Source organism: Leopardus geoffroyi, chromosome C3 (genome assembly GCF_018350155.1).
Source record: "Leopardus geoffroyi isolate Oge1 chromosome C3, O.geoffroyi_Oge1_pat1.0, whole genome shotgun sequence".
NCBI lineage: Eukaryota > Metazoa > Chordata > Mammalia > Carnivora > Felidae > Leopardus > Leopardus geoffroyi.
The window spans coordinates 69813227-69837170 of record NC_059338.1 but is presented as its reverse complement, the minus strand read 5'-3'; the positions used below and the strand labels follow the sequence as shown (position 1 = coordinate 69837170).

Below are 23944 nucleotides of genomic sequence, written 5' to 3'. Positions count from 1 at the left end.
GGGATGATAAATATTTATAATTGTTAGGTCTTCTTGGTGTAGCCACTCTGGAAAACAGTATAGAGGTTTCAGAAGTAATTAAAAATAGAACTGTGCTATGAGCTAGTAATTGCACTACTAGGTATTTATACAAAGGATGCAAACATGCTGATTTGAAGGCCACATGCACCCACAATATTTATAGCGGCAGTATTAGAAACAGACAAATTAGAGAAAGAGCCTACATGCCCATCAACTGATGAATGGATAAAGAAAATGTGGCATGTATTCCTTGGCAAGGAAAAGGAATGAAATCTTGCTATATGAAGAATGTGTATGGAAATAGAATGTATTAAGCTAAGCCAAATACGTCAGCCAGAGACGAACAGGTATCATATGATTTCACTCATATGTGGAATTTAAGAAACACAACAGATTAAATGGGGAAGGGAAGGAAAAAAAAGATAAAAACAGAGAACAAGGAAACCATAAAAGACTATTAAATACAGAGAACCAACAGGAGGTGGATAGTGGGATAGTGGGATGGGCTAAATAGTTGTAGGCCTTAAGAAGGACACTTGATAGGTTGATCTCTGTGTGTTATATGCAAGTGATTAATCACTGAGTTCTACTCCTGATGTCAATACTCCACTGTATGTTAACTAACTTGAATGAAAAAAGCGAAGTTAAAATAAATAAACAAATAAATAAATAAATAGATAGATAGATAAAAGCTGGAGCAATCAAACAGTACACTACTGGCATAAAAATTGACACACAGACCAGTAGAACAGAATAGAAAACCCAGGAATGAACCCGCACATAAGTCAAATAATCCTTGACAAAAAAAGAAAGAATATCCTATGCAGAAGACAGTCTCTTCACAAAAATACTGCTGGGAAAGTGGCTAGCGACCTCTGATAGAATGAAACTCTATCACTTTCTTACACCATACACAAAATTAAAATCAAAATTGATTAAAAATGTAAATGTGAGACCTGAAACCATAAAAATCCTAGAAAATAACACAGGCAATAACGTCTTTGAGTTTAGCTGCAGCAACTTCTTTGTTGATATGTGTCTTGAAGCAAGGGAATCAAATGTAAAAAATAAATTTTTGGGACTTCATCAAAAGGAAAAGCTTCTGCACAGTGAAGGAAACGATCAAATAAACTAAAAGGCGACTTACAGAATGGGAGAAGATAGTTTCAAATGACATATCTGGTAAGTGTTAATATCCAAAATATATAAAGAACTTATAAAACTCAATACTCAAAAATTGATTAATATAATTAAAAATGTGCAGAAGATGTGGAAAGACAGTTTTTCAAAGAAGACATACAGATTGCCAAAAGACCCTTTAAAAAATTCACAATATGATGATCATCAGGGAAATGCAAATTCAAACTACAATGAGATATCACCTCACCCCTGTCAGAAAGGCTAAAATCAACAACACAGGAAATGACATGTGTCAGTGTGGATGTAGAGAAGGAGGAACCCTCTTACACTGTTGGTGGGAATGCAAACTGGTGCCTCCACTCTGGGAAACAGTATGGAGTTTCTTCAAAAACTTTAAAAATATAAGTACCCTGTGACTCGGCAATTGCATTTCTAGGTATTTACCCAAGGAACACAAAAATAGTATTTCAGAAGAATATGGGCACCCAGATGTTTATAGCTGCATTACCTATAATAGCCAAATTTGCAAACAACTTAAGTGTCCATTGACCAATGCATGGACAAAGAAATGCATATATAAGTATCATATACAATGGAATATTACTACACCATAAAAAGAAAACAAACAACAACAACAACAACAACAATGGATTCTTGTTATTAGCAAGCTCATATGACTGAGCTAGAGGGTATGAGGCTAAGCGAAAGAAGCCAGTGAGAAAAAAAGACAAACACCATGTGATTTCACTCATATGTGGAATTCAAGAAAGAAAACCAATTAGGAAAATGACGAAAAAGAGAAAGAGGCAAATCCAAACACAGACTCTTAAGTATTGACAACAAACTGATGGTTACCAAGAGGGAGGTCAGTGGGGAATGGAGTAAATAGGTGATGGGGATTAAGAAATGAACTCGTAATGATCACTGTGTGATGCATGGAAATTTTGAGTCACTATATGGTATGTATGAAACTATATTTCACTATATGTAAACTAACTGGAATTTAAATAAAAATTAAAAAATATATAAATGGTTTTCAGGTCTCACATTTAGGTCTTAAGTACATTTTGATGTTATTTTATATATATTTAAGAAATAACGAAGGTCCTTTCTTTTGCATGTATCTGTTCAATTTTCTAATGGTGTAAATATATTGACCATACAAGTGTGGGTCTCTATTCAGTTTCATTAATCTATGTAAATGTGCCAATACCATGATGTTTTGTGTTTTTTATCATTGTAGTGTACCTTGAAATCTGAGATTGTGATGCCACCAGCTTTGTTCTTTTTTTTTCGAAATTGCTTTCTATTTGGATTTGTTTGTAGTTCCATTCAAATATTAGTATTTTTTATTCTACTTTTGTGAAAAAAAAACGCGATTAGCATTTTGATAAGGAGTCCATTGTATCTCTAGGTTACTCTGGTCATATATATATTTTATCAATATTAATTCTTCCATTCATGAGGATCGTATAACTTCCCATATGTTTGTGACATTTGTCATTATTTTGTTGTTTGTTTGTTTGTTTAAATGGTATTGTTACTACCAAAAGGAAATTTTCACTGAACACAATTTAAAAATTTTCAATTGGGCTTCTCACACCCTCACAGGTTCAAGACACATGATGGTGAATGATTTTTGGATTTAAGTTACACTGAAAAAGAAGTAGTCTTAGGTAGATTATAAGAAGGTATTCTCATTTGAAAATAAATATAAGTATAGACTTTCAGTCGCCGTGTTTGCAAATATCCGCTCTCTGACATTAAACTTCCATCATTCTTGCTGTTTCTAGAGAATTTTTTCCTCTAAGCAATTAGAAGTGAAGGAAATATACATTTCATTTTTACATTTTCAACATTAATTACAAAATATTTCAGATTACAAAGTGTTCAAAATATATATAGTCTTAATCCCCATCACCCATTTTATCCAATCTCCCACCCACCTCTTCTCTGGTGTCCCAACAGTTTGTTTCCGAGACTTAAAAGTCTGTTTGTTGGACTGTTTCTCCTTTCCTCCTTTTATTAATTTGCTTGGTTTCTTAAATGCTGCATATGAGTGAAATAAAATGGAATTTGCCTTTTCTGGGTTATTTTTCTTAGCATTATACTGTTTAAAGAAGAAGGAAATCTTGCCATTTGCAATAACAGGATGGATCTAGAGAATATAGTGCATATATCCCATCCTATGAAAATGCTTTCTACTCCCTAAAAGTCATGAGCAGAGGACAACCCGGGACTTGGAGGACTGAGGACCTTGGTTTGCAGATTGTGGCAGAGCAGTGGATGTCAGTGTGGGGACCATGGTCACAAGCCTCCTTGCTGGAGTCTCAGCTCCTCCTTAGGAAGTGTTTCCAAGGCAGTGCTGAATGCAGGAGTATACCTCATGAGTAACCTAAACACCAGGACAGGGGTGGGAGACAGGGCACCAGGGAGGATTCTGAGAATTCTCACATGGAACCTGAATCCCACAAGCTCTATTCATGTGGAGATGCAGAGACAGTCTGAGGCAGAGACAAAGCATGGACCCAGGAGAGAGGAAACCAGGAAAAACCACAGACCCGCATAAAGCAACTTGGAAATGACACCCCACCATTCTCTTCTATCCCTTAGAACAAAGTCACATGGGGCACCCACCCAGGAGGGGAGGGTATGACAGGAATGTGTGACCAGGATTCAGGAATGCTGGGAGACACTATAGGGACTGCCCATAACATTGGCCCAGAGGAGGCACTGGGACTTGAGCCCAAATATCGTGGGAGAGGCCCTGTAAGTATGTCAGGTGGGGACAAGACCTGAATGAGTTCATTTCAACTTTCCAACCGGGCCTGGGAACCAGGCAGGAAAGGATGGCTGTATCTGGACCCCAGAGCAGACCCAGGCCCTTTTGAGTGTGTTCCATGCTGTGTTCACCTCTTTCTCACCTTTCCATGGCTAAGTGTGTGCATGAGCCTCATGTGATAGCAGGTATGGGGCATCTCTATAGGCAGATCCGCTGGTGGTGTCCCTAGAGTAGATGCCAGAATGACCCCACAGTGGAGATGGCGAGACTGGGGAGGCCCTGAAAAGGACGGAATATGTGCAGGGCCACACTTCTGCTTGGGGGAAGGAGCCTGGCCTCAAGCCAGCACTGTATCCTCAAAGCTGGAGTACTGGCTGCACCCAGGCCTCCTGGGGGCTTTGAGGGAGTTGTGTTGGTGTCCCTGTATGGACAGGGCATGGGGTGGAGTGGAGCCCTTTTTCAGCCTGAGGGAGTGGCTGTTGTATGAGGAGGAAGCCCAGCAAGGGGACCCCAGACAGTGACCTCACTTCCTTGAGAGCAGAGCACAACAGAATTCAGAACCCAGTAACTAGGCACCCACATTCTGGAGACAGCGTCCTGCTGGGCTTATTTGTTTGGAAACCTGCACATAAGCAACATGCTCTCCTGCTGTGTGCCCAGGACATGAGGCTATTGGCTCAGGAGGGCCAACAGTGACACTGTTTCCCTATCCTGGTGACACTGTGTCATGTCTCACACTGGGCACCTCTGGATTCTAGCTTGGAAAGACCCAACGGTAACATAGGGAGTCCCAGATCTGACCAGTCAAACCTGTTGCCTCTCTTACTGATCTGTGTGGCCCCTCTTCCCCTCCCCATATGTATGTGTATGTGTGGAAGGAAGGGTCATGTGTGGAGGGCCCACCTGAGCAGGTGCAGTCTGAAGAGGGGTCAGATGCCCAGTGGGCCGTCATGCTCACAACCCAGGTCAAGGCTGGTTGAGAGGGACAGGGTGTTCTAGGGCCTTCTCTTGTCCCCAAAGTTCATCCTGAGCCTTGAAGTTGTATGTCACTGCATTCTGGGTGCAGGGCTGTGCAGAGGTCAGTGTTCAATCTGGGAGCAGCAGTGGGAGAAGGCAGAAGGACCCTGAAGACGTTCAAGCAGGTCTGTGATACCTCTGGGCCAGCTGCTATTCAAAGCCTTTACAGAAGACTACAGATGAGATGAGGAAGTGCCTGGCAGACCCATGTTCAGTCTACCCTGTTGAGGTGCCCATGTATCCACCCAGGAGGGCCACCCTGGACACAGGGAGAAAGTGACCAATGGGAAGTCTCCAGAAACAGGGCCTGGAGATTGCCTGGAGTGGTCACAGTCTAGACCACTGCAGAGGACAATAGTCCACCAAGATGCTGGTCCAGGAGCTAGAGCCCACGTAGGCAGAGCCAGAGGGTGAGAAGGCTGAGGGTGGGTGATGGTGGTGTATGGGGCCAGTCAGAGATTGGTCACCCAGGGAAGAGCCCCCAGGTCGTGGTGGGGGATAGGAGCAAAAACTGACCTCAGAGTACCCAGCTGTGGATTGCAGGAGGAAAGAGGTCCTGGTGCGGGTTCCTGGATGTAGCTTCTCTGGAAGGCTCAGGGGTGTGATCTGTGCCTGCAAAGGGACCTGGAGAGGCAGGCAAGGGGGTGATCTTTCTCATCTCTCAGCTGAGGACGTAAACTTTCTCCAAATGTCACTCTGTTTTATTCTGAAGAGTCAGCTGCAGGAGCAGAAGCCACTGTGTCTCCAGAGCTTGAGGCAACGCCATCTCTGGCATCAGCAGCTCTGTAGGGAGAGGCGTTCTTTGGAGGGGCTCCTGCAGGAGTCCAGGAGCCAGAAGATAATCTGGCACCTGTGCAGGGACAGCCAGCAACTGTGCAGAGTGAACCAGATCCTGCTCCATATTTTGCCTCTGCTCCTGCCTCTGCTCCTGACCCTATTCCTGCTCCTATTCCAGCTCCTGCTCCTGACACTGTTCCTGATCCTGCCCCTGCTCCTGACAGTGTTTTTGCTCCTGACACTTCCTCCTCCTGCCTCTGCTGCTTCCACTGTTCCTGCTCGTATTCCAGCTCCTGCCCCTGCCACTGCCTCTGCCCCTCTTCCTGTTCCTACCCCTGCCATTGTTCTGCCCCTGTCCCCAGCCCTCCCACAGTCCCTGCCCCTGACCTTGCTCCTGCCCTGTTTGTGTCATTACCCCTGCCCCTGCCCTTGGTCCTGTTCTTGCCTTACCCCTGCCCAACACCCCAGCAGAATACTTCTTCCACTCCCCATTAGTGCTTTCCTTCTGCTATATTTCAACTATTATTTTATCATTTTGTGTTTTGTATAGTCTTTATTATTAATTAAAAAAAAGTTGTTTACATGATTGAAATTGTACAATTCCTGGGCATTGAGTACACTCACAACCCTCTGCAACCACAGCACACAATATTGTTGCAGAATATCTCAGTCCCCAAGGGACACCATGTACCCAGAGCCCTCATTCCCCATTGCCCACCCCCCCCATACAGCTTCTGGCAACCACTAATCTCCATTCTCTCTCTTTTCCTTACCTACTCTGGATGTTTCCTATACCTGGAACCTCACAATAGATGTCTTTGTCTCTGCCCACACATTCTAAGATGGGACAGATTAATTTTTGTATTTTGTGTATATTTGAAATAGATTTTTTCTCATTTGATATTGAAATCCACATTGGATTAAAAATTGGATGTGCAAAAATGAGATTCCTTTGGTATAAATGGTCATAACCTTGGGGTAGAGACCCATGTTCCTTCTGTGACACCACAGCCTGATGCCAGACAGAACATGGCTGTTCCTCCTGTGGCAAAAACAGAAAGAGAGGAATGCAGAAAACTGGGCAGTGACACCACAGAGGGGAAAAGCATTCCTCACAGCCCAAGTCCAGAGACAGGTTTTGCAGGCCTCTGTTCCCAAAATACTCCAAAGTCATGGTGTTCCTGGGATGAAGAACAAATACATGCAAGTCCAAGGAGAGGCAAACTCCATGGGGAGCAGTTGTCAGAGATGTGGGATGTTCCTGGCAGGATTTGAGGAAAATGAAACCCTAAGGGGGCAGTGCTGGTCACCCTCAGATGGTCAGGTTTATGGTCTGGGGACAGCAGCCAAGGTGACAAAATAAGGAAACCAAGCCCCAGGAGATCCACAGTGAGATGTCCTGACCTGAGGGGAGCAGCTGTCCAGTACCAGGAGAGTCCATGGAACCCAGCCGGTCTGTTGCTGGGAGAGACCACAGAGCCCAGGTGGTCCAGTACATGGATAGCCTACAGAGCCCAGGGTCCTCCCTTCCCCAGCCACCATGTCAGGTCCCAGGCAGATGGGTTGGCTCTGCTCCCCTGTGTTCAGAGGGGCCTTATGGCAGGAGGATGGGGTGCCCAAGGAGGAGGGACCTGAGTTCCAGAATGATGAGGTGCAGGCCTGATGTTAGGACAAATCCAAAGTGGAGTTAGGACACTCCAAAGGTGAGTGGGGAGCCTCACCTAGCTTGTCTTACTAGTGACCCCAGGCTGTGCTATTAGCCTCAGTTTACCCATTTGTGACCAGAAGACATAACTTTGCCTTCTTAATGGGTTGCTTTTGGAATCTCTAAGAGATGAGGTGATATCATTGCCTGGTGCCTAGAGGACAAAAGAGCCACATGGCAGGCTGTCACTGGATTATCCAGGGAACAGGCTCCTGAAGACCTTGTTCAGGTCTCTGCCTAGTACCCAGATTCTGGGAACATTCAGCATTGCCTGAGGAGATGGAGATGATCTAGGATGTCAGCAGTTCCCATGTGAAGGAGGGTCAGCCATGGGAAGAGAGCAGGACACATCTTGTGCCAATTTCCAGGGCCCAGGGATTACACACTCTGACCTCACCCCACATAAAGTCTCCTGCTGTGTGGACCTGACCCTCCCTCATTCACTTCCTCACTGCCTCTCCCATTCATTCCCTCATTCACTCACCCCTCTCCTAATTCAGCTGGTGACCTCTGGTCCCTGTCATGTGCCCTGCAAGGTGACTCCATCAGTGACCCAACGGGGTCCCCACATGTGGCATCTTCCTTTTCAGAGTCTGTACATTCCTGTGCTGTTTCCCCTCTGACAAGGCTCAGGTCTGCAGGGTGACCATGTCCCCCAGACCAACTGTGTTCCCATGGCTCGAGGTCCTCGGGGTGTCCGTGCTCCCAAGCTACCAGGAGAGGTTGCTACTGTGGGGAAGGACTGAGGCATCTGGTCGACCTCAGGGTCACAGATGCTATTCTTCTGCTTAGGTAGTTGGACTGCGGGGCCATTAGAGTCATCAGCAAGAATGCAGCACATTGTTGGCTTCAGTTTCACACATCCAAGACAAAGATTCTAACAGCACCTGATGCACGCTGTTGTGCGGTCAAAGTGACAGTCCCCATATATGTCACTGAGCTGCTTGTAGCCTGCTCTGTTTGGATTTGATCATCTGTCCTGACTTGAGAGGTCGGGGGCCACCTTCTGTGTGACAGGGTTGTAAACAAGGAATAGGGAGGTCTTACTCTTTCACAGATTTGGATTCTGGAGATTGTTTTTTGTCAATCAAGAGAGCAGACCCACAATTGAATACAAGAGTATCTAACGTCCAGGAGGATGAAAGAACCCGAGTAAGGGTCCTCGCTCTGTATTTATTAGGATCAGAAGGCTTGCAAACGTGATGGACGTTATAGCTAATGAAATCCCTGGAGTTTGCTTTTTGGGAGATTTTTTGTTTAATGATTGAATTTTATTAGAAATTATTGGTCTGTTCAAATGTTCTATTTTTTCCTGATTCAGTTTGGAATATTGTATGTTTCTCATAATTTATCAGTTTAGTCCATATTGTTCAGTTTGTTTGCATATAATTTTTAATAATATTGTCTTATAATTCTCCCATTTGTTATATGTTGTTGGTTCTTATTTCTCCTCATTCATTTATGGTTTCATTTATTTGTCTTCTCTTTTTTTTTTGAGAAGTCTAGCACAATTTCAGAGTTTTATCTATTTTCCAATTGACTCATCATTTTTGAAAATCTTTTTAAAGAACCTGCTCTTGAATTCATTAATAGTTCTATTTTTTCTTAGTTTATCTTTCTACATGGTGGATTTTTTTTAAAATTTTGCAACCAGAAAATTCTGGGACTGTCATTGATGGCATTATGATTAGGTGGCAAGTGGTGCAAATAGACTTTTCTTCACTTTGATTATGTAGTAAATTTTATGTTTTGTAAACATTTCAAATTTCCAAATTATTTTTTTGCAGAAAATTTGAGATAAAACTACAGATATACTCTGTTTCCACACATGCATTGCCTTCTCCATGTACCCATCCTCTACTGGAGTAGTACAATCTGTTACAATTGATGAACATACTTTGGCACATCATAATCACCAAAATTCCAGAGTTTACATTATTGTTCCCTTCTGGTGTTGCACATTGTGTGGATTTGGAGAAATGGATAGTTGTTTTCATGCACCATTTTGGAATCATACACAGTGTCCCCATTGTCCTAAAAGTCCCCTGTATTCCAAATATCCAACACTGTTTCTTCTTGTAAATGAGGCAATCATTGATCTTTTAATTTTCTCTGCAATTTTGATATTTACAGAATCTCTTAGAGTACAAGTCATGCATATGCAGCCTCTTTGGTTGTTTACAGGAAAAAAGTCACCACTGAAGTAACAGATGGTGTATGATACAGAAACATACATGCAGGTATGACAAGGATAAAGTTTAAAGTTAATTTTTAAAAAGTTGTTATAATTGTAAGGGTATGCTCTGAAAAAGACTATGCCAAAAAACTGGGCAATGTGGAAGAAATGAACAAATTCCTAGACACTTACCAACTTCCAAACTGAAACAGTAAGGAATCAAAAATTTAAATAAATCCACAACCAGCAAGGAAATTGAATCAGTATCAAAAACTTCTCAACAAACAAGAGTCCTGGGCCCAATCAATTCCCAGGGGAACTCTGCCATATATTTAAAGAATCCTATCCTTCTGAAACTATTCCATAAAAATAGAAGCGTAATTGATGGGTATTGAGGAGGGCACCTTTTGGGATGAGCACTGGCTGTTGTATGGAAACCAATTTAACAATAAATTTCATATTTAAAAAAAAGGTTTTCTTAAAAAATAGAAACAGAACGAAAACTTTCAAACTCATTCTATAAATCCAATATGATCTTGATTACAAAGGCAGACAAAGGCCCCATTAAAAAGAAGAATTACAGGCCAATATCCCTGATAAACATGTCTGGAAATATTCTCAACAAGATACTAGAAAACTGAACTCAAGAGTACATTAAAAGAATTATTCACGTTGATCAGGGATTTATTCCTGGACTGCAGAACTGGCTCAATATTTGCAAATCAACGAAGGTGATAGAACCACAGTAATAAAAGAAAGAATAAAATGATATTATCCTGTCAATAGATGCAGAAAAAGCATTTGACAAAGTAGAGCATCCATTCCTGATTAAAAACAACAACAACAACAACAACAAAGTAGGGGTAGATGAAAAATCCCTCAACATCACAAAGACCATAAATGAAAGACCCTCAGCTAATTTCACTTTCATTGAGGAAAAACCCAGAGCTTTTCCCCTATGGTCAGGAACAAGATAAGGATGCCCACTCTCACCATTACTAATTAATAAGTAGTAGAAGTCTTAACCTCAGCAATCAGACAACAAGAAGAAATAAGGGTCATACAAATTGGCAAGGAAGAAGCCAAAATTCCATTATGCGTGAATGACATGCTACTCTATGTTCAAAACACAAAAGATCTCCACCAAAAAATTTCTAGAACAAATCCATAAATTTGGCAAAATTGCAAGATATAAAATCAATGTGCAGAAATTTGTTGCAATTCTATACAATGTAACAAAACAACAGAAAAATAAATCTAGGAATCAATCCCATTTACAATTGCACCAGAAAACATATTATTCTTAGGAATACACCTAACTAAAGAGGTATATACTCTGAACACTACCACCCAAATCAATCTGAAAACAACTACCCAAATCAACCTACACATTCTTGCTATCCTTAACAAAATACCACCAGCATTCTATGCAGAGCTAGATCACACAATCCTAGTTTGTATGGAACCACAAAAGACCCTGAATAGCCAAAGCAATCCTGAAAAAGAAAAAGAAAACTGGAGGCATCACAATTCTGGATTTCAAGCTATATTCCAAAGCTGAAGTCATGAAAACAGGATGGTACTCGAACAAAAATAAACACAGACTGATTACTGAAACTGAATACAATACTCAGATATGGACCCTCAACTATATAATAAGCTCATCTTCAAGAAAGCAGGAAAGATTATCTAATGGAAGAAAAAAAACAGTCTTGGGTGCCTTGGTGACTCAATCATTTATGAATCTGACACTGGCTCAGGTCATGAACTCACCTTTCGTGAGTTCCAGCCCCATATCGGGCTCTGTGCTGACAGATCAGAGCCCTGAGTCTGCTTCAGATACTGTCTCTATGTCTCTGTGTCCCTCCCCCACTTGAGCTCTGTCTCTCTCTCTCTCAAAAATAAATAAAGATTAAAAAAACCTCTTCAACAAATGTTTTTGAGAAAACTGTACAGTGAAATGCAGAAAAATGAAACTGGATCACTTTCTTACACCATGCACAAAAATAAATTCAAAATGGATGAAAACACAAAATTTGAGACAGGAAACCACCAAAATCCTAGAGGAGAACATATGCAGCAATGTCTTTGACCTCTGCTACAGCAACTTCTTACTAGACACGTCACTGGAAGCAAAGAAAATAAAAGCAAAAATGAACTATTGGGACTTCATCAAGATTAAATCTTCTGCACAAGAAAGGAAACAATCAGCAAAACTAAAAGTAAACTGAAGAAATGGGACAAGATCTTTGCAAATAACACGTCTGATAAAGAGTTTGTATCCAAAAATTTACAAGGAACTTATCAGAAACCCACCTAAATTAAAAACAAACAAACAAACAAAAAAAAAAAAACAACAATAAAAACACCACAATCCATTGAACAAATGGGTAGAAGACATAGATAAACACTTTTCCAAAGAAGACATCCAGAGAGCTAATGCTCACATGAAAAGAAGCTCAACATCATTCATCATCAAGGAAATACAAATTGAAACCACAATGAGATATCATGTCACACCTAAAAAAAAGTCTTCAATTAACAACTCAAGAAACAACAGATGTTGTCGAGGTGGGAGAGAAAGGGGAATCTTTTTGCACTGTTGGTGGGAAGGGAAACTGATGCAGTACTCTGATAAACAGTATACAGTTTCCTTAGAAAATTAAAAATAGAACTACCCTATGGCCCATCAATTACACTACTAGGGATTTATTCAAATGATACCAAAAAGCTGTTATGACGGGGCATATGCTCACCAATGTTGAAGTGAGGTCCTTAACCACTTTTCAAAGCCAGACACTTCAATTCCACACGGGAAAACTGAAGAGTGCTTCAGCTTGTTCATGCTGTACTCCTGAGTGTAGCAGCAGTGGGAAGTCTGTACTGCAGGGTGGAGGGATGGAGGGGCTGATCCAGGCACAGGTGCAGGGCTGCTCCAGGTAGACTCACCAGAAACAGGGTTATGAGAATATCACAAGACAGTCCAGTTGAAGCAGAGCATGGCTCCACTCAACTTGTATAAGCCTTTGTAGACCCCTGTTTTCTGCTGTGAAAATGAAGAAAGCACTGTGAGGAGTTGCTATACAAATTCGTGGTGTTGGTCATCCCAACTCCAATTCATCAAATGGCCCCATTCTGCCTGCTCATGCCCACAACCAATGTGTCTTCATAAAAAACCTTCCTGCACACACTCATCTCCCTGGGTTTGTTTCTTTCTGCCTGTGCAGCTGTTCTCCCTGTGGTAGCCTGAGTAAAAGCTGAGAAAATCCCATGTATTCCACCCTGGCCCTGAACCGTGGCCATGTGGATTCCAAGACACATGTTACTTATTTGACCCTACCCAACAGGGTCCCCCAATCCTGCAGTCACCCACTCTGTCACTATCTATTTCCCCTGGAGTGCTTCTCACCACATCCATGTGCTTGGGACATTCACATTCCCTGGTAAACCGCTCAGGGTAGTCTCCCTCCACAAACTAATCCATCACTCAGCACTCTACATCCAGCTCCTGAGCTATCATTGAAAGATACAGTCTAATAGAATCTAGTTCTATGCAATATGGAGTAATATCTTAACAGTAGCTCTTCATCCAAGGGCTCCACTAACCCCACAATCTTTATTAAATGCCTTCACACATTGTCCTTGTGAACAGGATAGAGAACTACCCTGAACCCAGAGTGGGCTTGATTTGTTGGTGGGTAAACCATGCATTAAATCCAAATGGATAGGAGACTCAGGGCAGATGGAGCCTCAGGACAGGACCATGGTAGGGGGTGGGGAGTAAAGCCACAGCTCTGAAAGACCCAGGACCACATATATGGGGCACATTTCAGACTCCGGGTTCCTCACACAGACATCAAGTAGGCACTGCCCATGGGCACCTACCCGACCATGCTCCTTAGGGCAACAGGTGAGGTGTGGTGGTCACTGGTATCCTCGTGTCCCACTTTGGGCTCTGTGCCCAACCTTCAGCTTCTGCATCCTGAGCGACTTCAGCCTTCTGTATGGACTGCTCTGCATAATGGCTCACTTAGGCCACTGGTTCAGGGGCAGAAGTGCTTGCCAGGTAGGTCACCCCCAGGGCACCCTGAACCTCTGTGTGGTTGGCCTTGGGGGATGCAGGAATTACTTCTTCCCAAAATTCTGCAGGAGCAGATGGTGACCATACAGGACACAACCTCTTTGCTTTGCAGGTGGATTTGGAGGCTGTAAGGGAAGTTCTTCCGGCCAGGATGGCTGTGAGAATACTGAAGACACAGCATGAGGTTGGAGAAGTCTCTGTCTCCAGACAAGACAGTCCAGGAGCAGGCATGTCCCCATGCCGCAGGCATTCAGCTTCCCGCAACGCAAGCCACTGAGCATAAAAAGAGCTTGGGATGAAAGTGGGTGGAACGGTAGGTTAACTGGCTTCTCACCTTTTGAAATCAACAGGTACCTATTTTAACTACTCCAGTGCCTTTTTTTATACAAGTTGAATTTCCCCTCCCTGTCCCCATATCTTCTCCTACATCTCTTCAACCAAGTGATCATTTAAGAAATGTCTTGGATGCCCTGTGGCTCTGCAGCCTCAGTGGGGCTGAGACCAGGCAACTGTGCAGCTGCAAGAGAGGGGTTTCTGGGGCGGGGCAGCCTGCTCACATACTAAGATCTGCACTGTAGCCTCTGGCTCCTGCTGTCCTCTTCTAGAAGAAAGGGATTGTGGCAGCACTGAGCCAAAATAAGAGGCTCACACGCCTAGAACCAGGTTTGTCCTTTGCCCCTCATCACTCCTCCACCTACAGCACCCCCTAATATACCCAGAACAGCCCTTGGGGAATTTACAGCACAGTCAGCATCAGCACCAGGACCTGGACTCCTTGCCCTCAGTGCAGTCAGTGAAGGGGCCAAAGGAAATCTTAGGAAATAGGATTTGGAGATGGGGTGTGGTGACAGCTCTCGACCTGTCCACCAGCATGGAGACTCCATCCTCAGGATTAAAGATATTTGGCTATGACCAGGGCTCCAGGGAACCCATGGCTTCCTCAGGGCTCTAACAGTTCTGAGCTTTCAGAACCATAATCCCACCACGGCCAAGCACGCATGAGGAGAAGGATCATGGAGGAGCATCATGAATTTAGGACCTTAGCTTTAAGCCTTGTCTCTTCCTCACACTCAACCGTGCACTGCTGGCACAAGGCACAAGGTGTCCTTGGACTGAGGTCCCCAGAATTAACTGCTAAATGAAAACCCAATCCCTTTCTCCTGACACCTTGAAGAGCAAACACGTCACCTGGGGTTATGGTGCAGGCACAGTGGGCAGAGGGAGCAGGTGGCTTGTTGCTGAGTCAGAATTAGCTTGATTTTTTGTTCCTGCTTTCCTTCCCCACTGTTGCCTCTGCAAATTATTGATTTTGTGCCTGTGGCTTCCATTGAGTTTTCCAGAAAAAAGGAGTTATTAATGTAAACAATCTTGGCCACAGCAACAAAATGTCCTGAAGTGTTGAATTGTCATTTTATCACCAGGGCCCAACATTTGCTTTCAGTAAAAGAAAAGAAGATGCACTTTTTCTTGAGGAAAAAAAGAAGTAATTGTATCCTAAAGGAATGTTGATTATTTAGTGAAAGAAAACTTAGGGTTGCCTGGGGCGCTCACTGCATTGGGCATTCGACTTCACCTCAGATCATGATCTCGTGGTTTATAGGTTTGAGCCTCGCATTGGGCTCTCTGCTGTCAGCACGGAGCCCACATAGGGTCCTATATCTTCCTCTCTCTCTGCCCCAAACCTACTGGTTCTCTCTCTCTCTTCATAATAAATAAAGAAAGTAAAAAAAGAAAGAAAGAAAGAAAGAAAAAATGAAGAGGGAAAATTTAGGACAAGAGAGAACTCCAGACTCAAATTCTGTGGCAGATTGTGACCCTGACGTGACTAGAAGTCAACGTGATTAGAAGTGAACGTGGCCAGAAGCTGACACAACTCAAGGACATCAGAACTCTGCAGAATGACAAAAGATCTCTACAAAAAAATGCATCAGACCTCAATCTTTCCCTGACGAGGTCAGAGAAAAGTGAAACTATATTAGGATTTGCTGCCATGGGACTTTTGAGAGAATTTTTATGGGAGACTTCCTATCCCCAGAGTAGAAATAATAACATTCATATTTTACAATCTTTGGGATAGGTTCACCAATGTACTCAATCAGAAAGCACTCCTTAATTTATAAATGATTAACAAGCAACAATGCACTTGGTTCCCCAAACAAGGAACTTATCTGGATATCTGGGAACGAGTACAGAAAACATTAAAAGGTCAACATTCTGAGGGGGCTAATGCCCCCAACCCCTAGGTAATCCTCACTCAGTCCCTTGTCCATTCTGCCCTTGTCCCCTTGAGTTCAGACGATGTATATGAAGATGTAGAATTACCCAATAGAGAGGGGAAATAAACTAAGCTTTTATAGTCAGCCTGTGCCTTTGGTGCCTTTACAGCCAAAAGATACTCCTCCCCTGACTCAAAAGGGTTAGAAGGTATTGAGCGTCCAGAAACCTCACCAACTAGTTCTGATAAAGTCCTCACCCCAATGCAAAAGTGCATTAAGGATGCCCACAAGGCCGGTGACTTCCAGCCATTTAACACTGTCAGGCAAAATGGGCAATATGTCCATGAAGTCCTGCTCTGCCAAATAGTAAAATAATTGCAGAAATCAGTTCAGTTGAATGGTCTCCACGGCCCTTTTAAAATCATCAGTTTAGAACCTATTTGTGGCACTTATTCCATGTCTGCCTGTGATGGGGGCTCTCTTATGAAAATCATTTTGACCCCAGCCGTCCATGCTGTGTATGCCCAAGAGTTTTATATGCTTGTGTGACTCATGTCATGCTTAACTTTGATGCTGCTATCCTGGTGTCTTTTGAACAATTTTATGGCCCAGGACACTATTCCCAACTAAGGCAGCTAGCCCAGCTTTGAATAATTGTCAAACAACAATGCACTAAAATAGCGTGTCATATTCTACACAGGCCATCCCTACTGAAGGGGACTCTAACTGTCTCTCCCCGTTTCTCCCAATATTTAACTTTATGTGGGAGCTTCTCTCTCATTCATTTCCTGGGCCAATGACTATAATGAATAGAGCCAATTGTCTCTGATTAGTGTACTTCGGGATGGAGTTTCAGCCGCTGAAACTCCTTTTGCTTTGGGGAATGTCCCTGTCTTCTCTGGCCTGACATGGACTGCCTAATCCACTAGTGCAAAACCAAATAAAACAAAACAAAAATCTGTACCTGCTCATCTATCTGAGCTGACAGGCTTTGGGACCATGAGAACTCTTTCTCTACCCTCTGTGCCTTTGTCTGCCTCCAGGCTACTTGATGGCACCTCACTTTTTCTGCCTTCCCTTCCCCCTCTTACAATTTCTGCACCACCTGGGGTGAGGTCTGCATATCTTGCTCTTCAGTGTCTCAAGCAGCATTACCTACTACCTCCACATTGTCAAAGAGCAAAAAATTTCCCCCTTAGACTTTCACCACCCACTTCAGACTTCCTCACTGGTTCCACAGGAAAAAAAATGACAATGGTAAACTTTTAAGAGGACACAAATGAAATAAAATTAGGATAGACATGCATTTTATTTATTTTAATATAATTGATTGACAAATTGATTTGCAGACAACACCCAGGGCTCATTTCTTTTAAATGATCAGAATTGAATAATAAATATTCATTCATTCTACTAAGGTTTACTGAAGGTCAAATTAGCTCATGTTATCTGTGTTCCAATTTGTTAGCAAAAGGATAACTTAAAGCAATCGTTAACTTTGTCTATCTCTACTTTTCATGGGTAATTGTTTAAATGCTCTTCAGGGACTTTGGTAGCCTTAACTTTAGTTTTTATTTAAATGATAAATTAAGTTAAATCCATTGGACATTGAGGTCTCTTCCACAACAAATAGAATGCTGAAGCATTGCTTAGTAAATATAGATTTGTGCTATGGTTTTCTATGGCAAAAAAAAAAAAAACCTAAGGTTACTAAAATCTATTAAAAATATAACTTGTGCTTCATAAGTCTGCCACCTACAAAATTTCTGATATAGCAGAGTTTACAAATGTTACTACTAAGTTTTCAGTAGAGACTTAGGTCTCTAAGCTTTAAAATTCTGCTAAATGTAATTAGGCTAATGTAAATAAAGAAAGTCATTCTGTGTATAAAAGAGTAAGAGATATGTAAAAGTAGATATGAAAATAAAAACATATTTTTGTTAAAGATATAAATAAATAAAAACACAATCTTAACAAATAGGGTTTAAAAAAACAGAATAGCATGCCCTTTTGAGTTGTTTACTTAAGGTTTGGTCAGAATTATGCATTTCTTTTAATCTATAAGGCGAAACAATTGTAAAATGAGCACATAATAAGCTCAAATATATGTCAGAAAAGCGGGGGATATGGGGCGCCTGGGTGGCTCAGTCGGTTGGGCGTCCCGCTTCGGCTCAGGTCACGATCTCGCGGTCCGTGAGTTCGAGCCCCGCGTCGGGCTCTGGGCTGATGGCTCAGAGCCTGGAGCCTGTTTCCGATTCTGTGTCTCCCTCTCTCTGACCCTCCCCCATTCATGCTCTGTCTCTCTCTGTCTCAAAAATAAATAAAAAACATCAAAAAATTAAAAAAAAAAAAAAAGGCGGGGATACCTTGGCTGTCTGCATAACAACCTCAGCTCCTTTTTGTGCTGTGGTTATTCTTAACTTCTAAAATCTTAATCCTCAAGGACTAACCACAGCTATGCCACATTCTTCAAAATCAGAGAAACCTTCGCATCCTATGGTGCTATACAAAACCCCTGAAGGGGGGCCCACACAGACTGGGCCCACTAAACTTCCACCTGGGTTGAGGACATGTGTTCTTTTAGGACTGTGTTCTTTCTTGGACTTTTGTGGGTTTCCTCTCAGTTGGTAAAGCTGTACCATGGCATGGTGGAGACCACCATGATATCTTCCAAATGACCAGGACTTCCAGAGAATAAGTCTCAGAAGAATGGGAAACCACGCCCCCCTTTTTGGAAGAATCCTCTTCATTGACTCTTCACCCTGAAGCCACTTCGCAAATGCAAGTCTTTGTCCCTGATATAACATTGGGAAGCCTCAAATATCTGTCTAACCAGGCAAGCATCCTCTTACAACACAATGGTATTGCATATATTTCTGAAACGCATCTGATAGCCATGATCTCAATCACTGACAGGAATTCGATACAGGTAACCCTGATTCTTCTCCTTGCCTTCATTTGTCCAGGCCAAGCTCAATATTTATATTATGCTCATCTACATAACACACCTATATGTCACAAGCTTAACACTCCTAGATGGGGATATACCTATTAGCAATAATGACATGGAGATCATGGGAGGAGCCAATCTTAACCCACCCTTCCAAGCTGAACAAGAGCATTGGTTTATATGACCAGACCACAATGGTGGCTTACTTCAGAACCTCCTTAAGTGTGTTACTAAACTTAGTAACTTATGTGCTTGTCTCAAATGAAGAATCAACTGGCATTTACATGTACAGCCCAAAACCTCTACAAGGCCAAACAATTTAAAATTTTTCTCAGCCACAAATTTTGATATACCTCAAAAACAAACTTATCTCACACTCCTAATCTTCTAGCTTGTTCTAGTCTCAAGTATTCATACCACCGCTGGAATAATATTCCTTGGACAACCTGGTACGGAGAGACTGAGCATAATATTTGCTAGGTCACTTGGACTTTAATTGACTGGGGTCCCAGAGGCCACCTTGAAGCAAAATATTCGAATAAGACCATATCCTTTGACCAATCTAGTAAGAATAATTTTTTTTTTTTGGAAAGACAGAGGTTGGTCTGGCCCTATATTTCTACTCATAAAGGAAAATGTAAAATGGTTGTTAATCTTTGAGACCTAGGCCTTCCCTTCTTGACTCATAGTGTTAGCCATGATGGAATTTATATAAATAAACATATTAACAAAACATGGGACTCCCTGACCAATTTGCATTGGCTACTATTTGCATTCCTTCTCCTTACATTCTCTTTATTACCTCCACTTTACTAACCCAACCAATAGAAAATAAGTATAACATTTCTACCACCATGGGTGGGTTACGTCCTGAGTAAATAAATATAACATCTACCAATTAAATTTCTCCTCTTTATTAGTTCTTAGTGTGTCTCAGCCTGGGTTCCTATTAATAGCTCTGAGCCCTATATGCATCCATCAGGATGAGGCTCACTTTCCAAGCTTGTTAAACACTGGTATTCAGCTTTAAGGCAAAAATGATTTGTTGGCCGTTTAATCATGGGCACCTTAGCAGCAGTAAGCATTATCCCCTCTGCCAGTGTCACTGGAATCGGCCTGCATCAAACAGCCCATGTCCTCGTTAAATTTGTGGTCAATACTACCAAAAAATTAATAAACCAAATTTCTATTGATAGATAAGCTTTGGCCTCTCTTGAAGCTTTTGAAGCTGCAGTGGAATTTATTGGAAAAAGGCCTTGTTCCTCCACTCTAAACTGCCCCATGACCTTAATGACCAGCATATTTGCATAACTGCCATTCCTTATAGTCACTCCCAAGCCTGGGATGCTTTCCAGACACACCTTTGCAGTGGTTTTTTTTTTTTTTCCTTTCTATGCCTCTAACATTATAGGAAATTTGGTTGTGACATTGAGCCAACAGCTACAATATACAGATGACCAAATTAGAAATGAATGGCCTGATTCGTGGGCAATGTGGCATGACTTAAATCTTTTCTCACTTACAGCCAGCACACATGTCAAATTCTGGATAACTCTGGGAAGCAGAATACTTATACCATGTCTCTTTTTATATCTTTGCAGAGTCACCCGCCAAGCCACCCAAAAACAAAAGAAGGACCAGGAACTTGTCATGATGGTCTGTGAACAAAAAACTAGAGAAAACCAAGGAAAAAAAAGGTGGGACTGTGGGAATTGAGTATAGGAATCCCTGAGCTTGTACCAATGGGTTAACAAGGCTAAGGATGAAAGCATCCAAGTTTAAGTAAGCAGGGCAAAAGCGTCCTGAGCAGGGCAAAAGCGTCCTGAGCATGGAAAAAGACAGAGGAATAGGAAGTCGCAGAATGAAAGCATCCAGAAGAGGTAAGCAGGGCGAAAGCACCCCCAGCATAGAACAAAGACACAGGAATAGGAAGACACAGAGTGAAAGTATCCAAGATTAAGTAAACAGGGCGAAAGCACCCCCAGCATAGTACAAAAGCAGAAAGCTGCTTTCAGGAGATGGAAGCTCCAGAATAGGTATACATATAAAGAGGGATAAAGACAGCCTCAACAGGGTGAAATCACCTGGAGCAGAGCTAACCAGCAACAGAAACCTGCCTTCTTAACTCTGAGGTAGCATTCTCTGTCTTTTCCGTAGGCAAATTAAGATAAACAGACAATGTGTCTCATGCCTGTCATGAACAGCCATCTGTTGGATGCCAGGATTTTTTTTTTTTATTGACCCAAACCCTAACACCACATAACATAAAAAGCTCCTTTCTCTCACAAACATAGGTTAATAATCACCCTTTTATTCTTTCTATACATCCATCATGTTGGTAAGCCTTCTGATGCTAAAAATACAGAACAAGGACCCTTACTCAGGGCTCTTTTCTCCTTCCTGACAGTAGCCACTCTTTTATTCAGTTCTGCATCCACTCTATTTCTAGACAAGAGAAACATTGAGAATCCAAGTCTGCACAAGGGCAGGATCCTCCATGTTCCTTGTTTATAATCTTATCACACAGAAGAAGGACCCCACCTCCCCAAGTCGGGACAGAACATGATCAAATGCAAAGAGAGCAGGCTGCAAGCAGGGACACAGGATGGGGACTGTCACTTTGACAGCACAAGGGTGTATGGCAGCTGCTGTTAGGGTATTGGTCCTGGATTTGGGAAACTGAAGCTGGCAATGCACTAGGACAGCACTGCAGTCCTGCTGATGACACCTCATGCCCCCAGAGTCCACCTGCCCCTGCAGAAGAGTCGCATCTGTGAGCCTGAACTCTGCCAGAGGATTCAGTCCTTCACCACAGTCACAGGCACATCCTCTCCTGGCAGCCTGGGAGCACAGATATCCTGAGGATCTCAAGCCCTGGGGACAGAGCTGGTCAGGGGGACATGGTCACACAGCAGACTTGAGCCTCGTCAAAGGAGGCAGAGCGCAGGAAGGCACAGACACTGCAAAGGAAGATGCCTCATGTGGTGACCCCTTGGGGTCATGCTCATGGATGGAGTCAGTGTGCTGGGCACATGGCAGGGACCAGAGATCACCTGCTTAATGAGGAAGAAGTGAGTGAATGAGGGAGTGAATGAGAGAGGGAGTGAAGAAGTGAATGATGGAGGTCAAGTCCACACAGCAGGGGAATTTTTTTGGGCTGAGGTCAGAGGGTGTAACAGCCTGGGTCCTAGAAGGTGGCACAGGGTGTGTCCTGCTCTCCTCCCATGGCTGGCCTTCCTTCGTGTAGCACCTGCTGACATCCGGGATCATCTCCATCTCCTCAGACAATGCTGAATGTTCCCAGGAGGTGGGAACCAGGCAGAGACCTGAGCAGGGTCTTCCAGGAGTGCCCTGCCCTAGAGGATCATGTGGCATCCTGCCAGGTGGCTCTTTATGTCTTGTAGGCACCAGGCAATGATTCCACCACATCTCTCAGAGAATCCAACAGACAACCCATCAAGAAGGCCAAGTTATGTCCTCCAGTCACAGATGTGGAAACTAAAGCTAACATCACAGCCTGGGTTCAGTAGTAAAACAAGCTAGGTGAGCATCCCAGTACCCTTGAATTTCGATTGTCATAACGTCAGGCCTGTATCTCAGCATTCTGGAACTCAGATCCCACCTCCTGGAGCACCCCACTCTCCTGCCATGAGGCCCCTTGAACTCAGGGGAGCAGAGCTGAGCCATCAACCTGGGACCAGACATGGTGGCTGGGAAAGGGAGGACCCTGGGCACTGTAGGCTCTCCCAGTACAGGACCACCAGGGCTCTGTGGTCTCTCTTGATACCAGATGAGTTGGGCTCCATGAACTCTCCTGGTACTGAACAGCTGCTCCCCTTCAGGTCAGGACTTCTCACTGTGAATCACCTGGGGCTTGGTTTCCTTATGTTGTCAACGGACCTGCTGCTCCCCAGACCATAAACCACCATCTGAGGCCGATCAGCACTGCCCCATAAGGTTTAATTTGCCTGAATTCCTTCCAGGAAAGTCCCACATCTCTGACAACTTCTCCCCATGGAGGTCGCCTCCCCTTGGACCTGCATGTGTTTGCTCTTCATCCCAGGAACACATGGACTTTGGAGTATTTGGGGAACAGAGGCTTGGGAAACGTTTCTCTGGAGTTGGGTTGTGAGTAACACCTTTTCCCTATGTGGTGCCACTGTCCAGCTTTCTGCATTTCTTTCTTTAAGTTTTCACCCAAGGGGCAACAACCATATCTTCTCTGGCATCAGGCTATGTTGTCACAGAAGGAACAGGAGCCTCTACTCCAAGGTTATGACCAATTTTACCAAAGGGGTCTAATTTTTTCACATCCAACATTTAATCCTTTGGGGATTTCAATGTCAAATGAGAAAAATTCTGTTTCAAATAAACACAAAATACAAAAATTAATCTGTCCCATCTTAGAATGTGTGGGCAGACACAAAGGCATCTATTGTGAGGTTCCAGTTATAGGAAAAGATACAAAGTAGCTGAGAACTTCCCTCATCTGGGGAAGGAAACAGGCATCCAAGTCCTGGCAGCACAGAGAATTCCCTTCCAAATCAACAAAACCAGGTCAACACCACGACATGTCAAAGCGAAACTGGAAAAATACAAAGATAAAGAGAGAATTCTGAAAGCAGCTAGGGACAAACAGGTCTTAATCGACAAGAGAAGACACAAAAGGGTAGCAGCAGACCTATCCAATGAAACTTGCAGGGAAGAAGGGAGGGGTAGGAAACAGTCAATGTGATAAATGGGGACATATGCAGCGAAGAATCCTTTCCCCAGCAAGGCTGTCATTTAGAATAGAAAATGACAGAAAGGCTTTCCAAGACAAACAAAACCTAATGGAGTTCATGAACACTAAACCAGCCCTGCAGGAGACCCTAAGGGGCGACTCTGTGAGTGGAAAGCAGCAGAGACTACAAAGGACCAGAGGCTTCACCAAAAGCATGAAACCTTCAGATAATACAATGACACTAAATCCATATCTTTAACTAATCACTCTGAGTGTGAATGGACTCAATGCCCCAATCAAAAGACACAGGGAATCAGAATAGATAAAACACAAAACAAAACCAAAGAACAAGATCC

General features: G+C 43.0%; 1 protein-coding gene and 2 long non-coding RNA genes across 9 annotated transcripts in view; 2 read left to right on the top strand and 1 right to left on the bottom strand.

Annotated features, from left to right (window-relative positions):
* Positions 1-1357: 1357 nt before the first annotated feature.
* On the top strand, positions 1358-6323 carry LOC123585345. The gene is made up of 2 exons (XR_006706106.1): positions 1358-4718; positions 5673-6323. It is a non-coding gene; the product is annotated as an uncharacterized LOC123585345 (long non-coding RNA).
* A 266-nt stretch (positions 6324-6589) lies between these two features.
* LOC123585329 overlaps positions 6590-23944 on the bottom strand; it is a 153460-nt gene continuing 136105 nt past the window's right edge. For 2 of the 5 annotated variants that reach the window (XR_006706066.1, XR_006706070.1), the window contains one exon: positions 6590-7596. The gene's annotated coding sequence lies outside the window, so the exon portion shown is untranslated. Of the gene's footprint in view, positions 7597-12374; positions 12685-23944 lie in introns of all 5 variants that reach the window. The other 3 variants (XR_006706068.1, XR_006706067.1, XR_006706069.1) reach the window with 3 other exon arrangements.
* On the top strand, positions 9576-23238 carry LOC123585339. 3 transcript variants are annotated; one of them, XR_006706098.1, is made up of 4 exons: positions 9580-9682; positions 13812-14000; positions 20467-20647; positions 22270-23238. It is a non-coding gene; the product is annotated as an uncharacterized LOC123585339 (long non-coding RNA). The 3 variants fall into 3 exon arrangements; XR_006706099.1 differs by having other exon boundaries at positions 13812-14012; XR_006706100.1 differs by lacking the exon at positions 13812-14000 and having other exon boundaries at positions 9576-9682.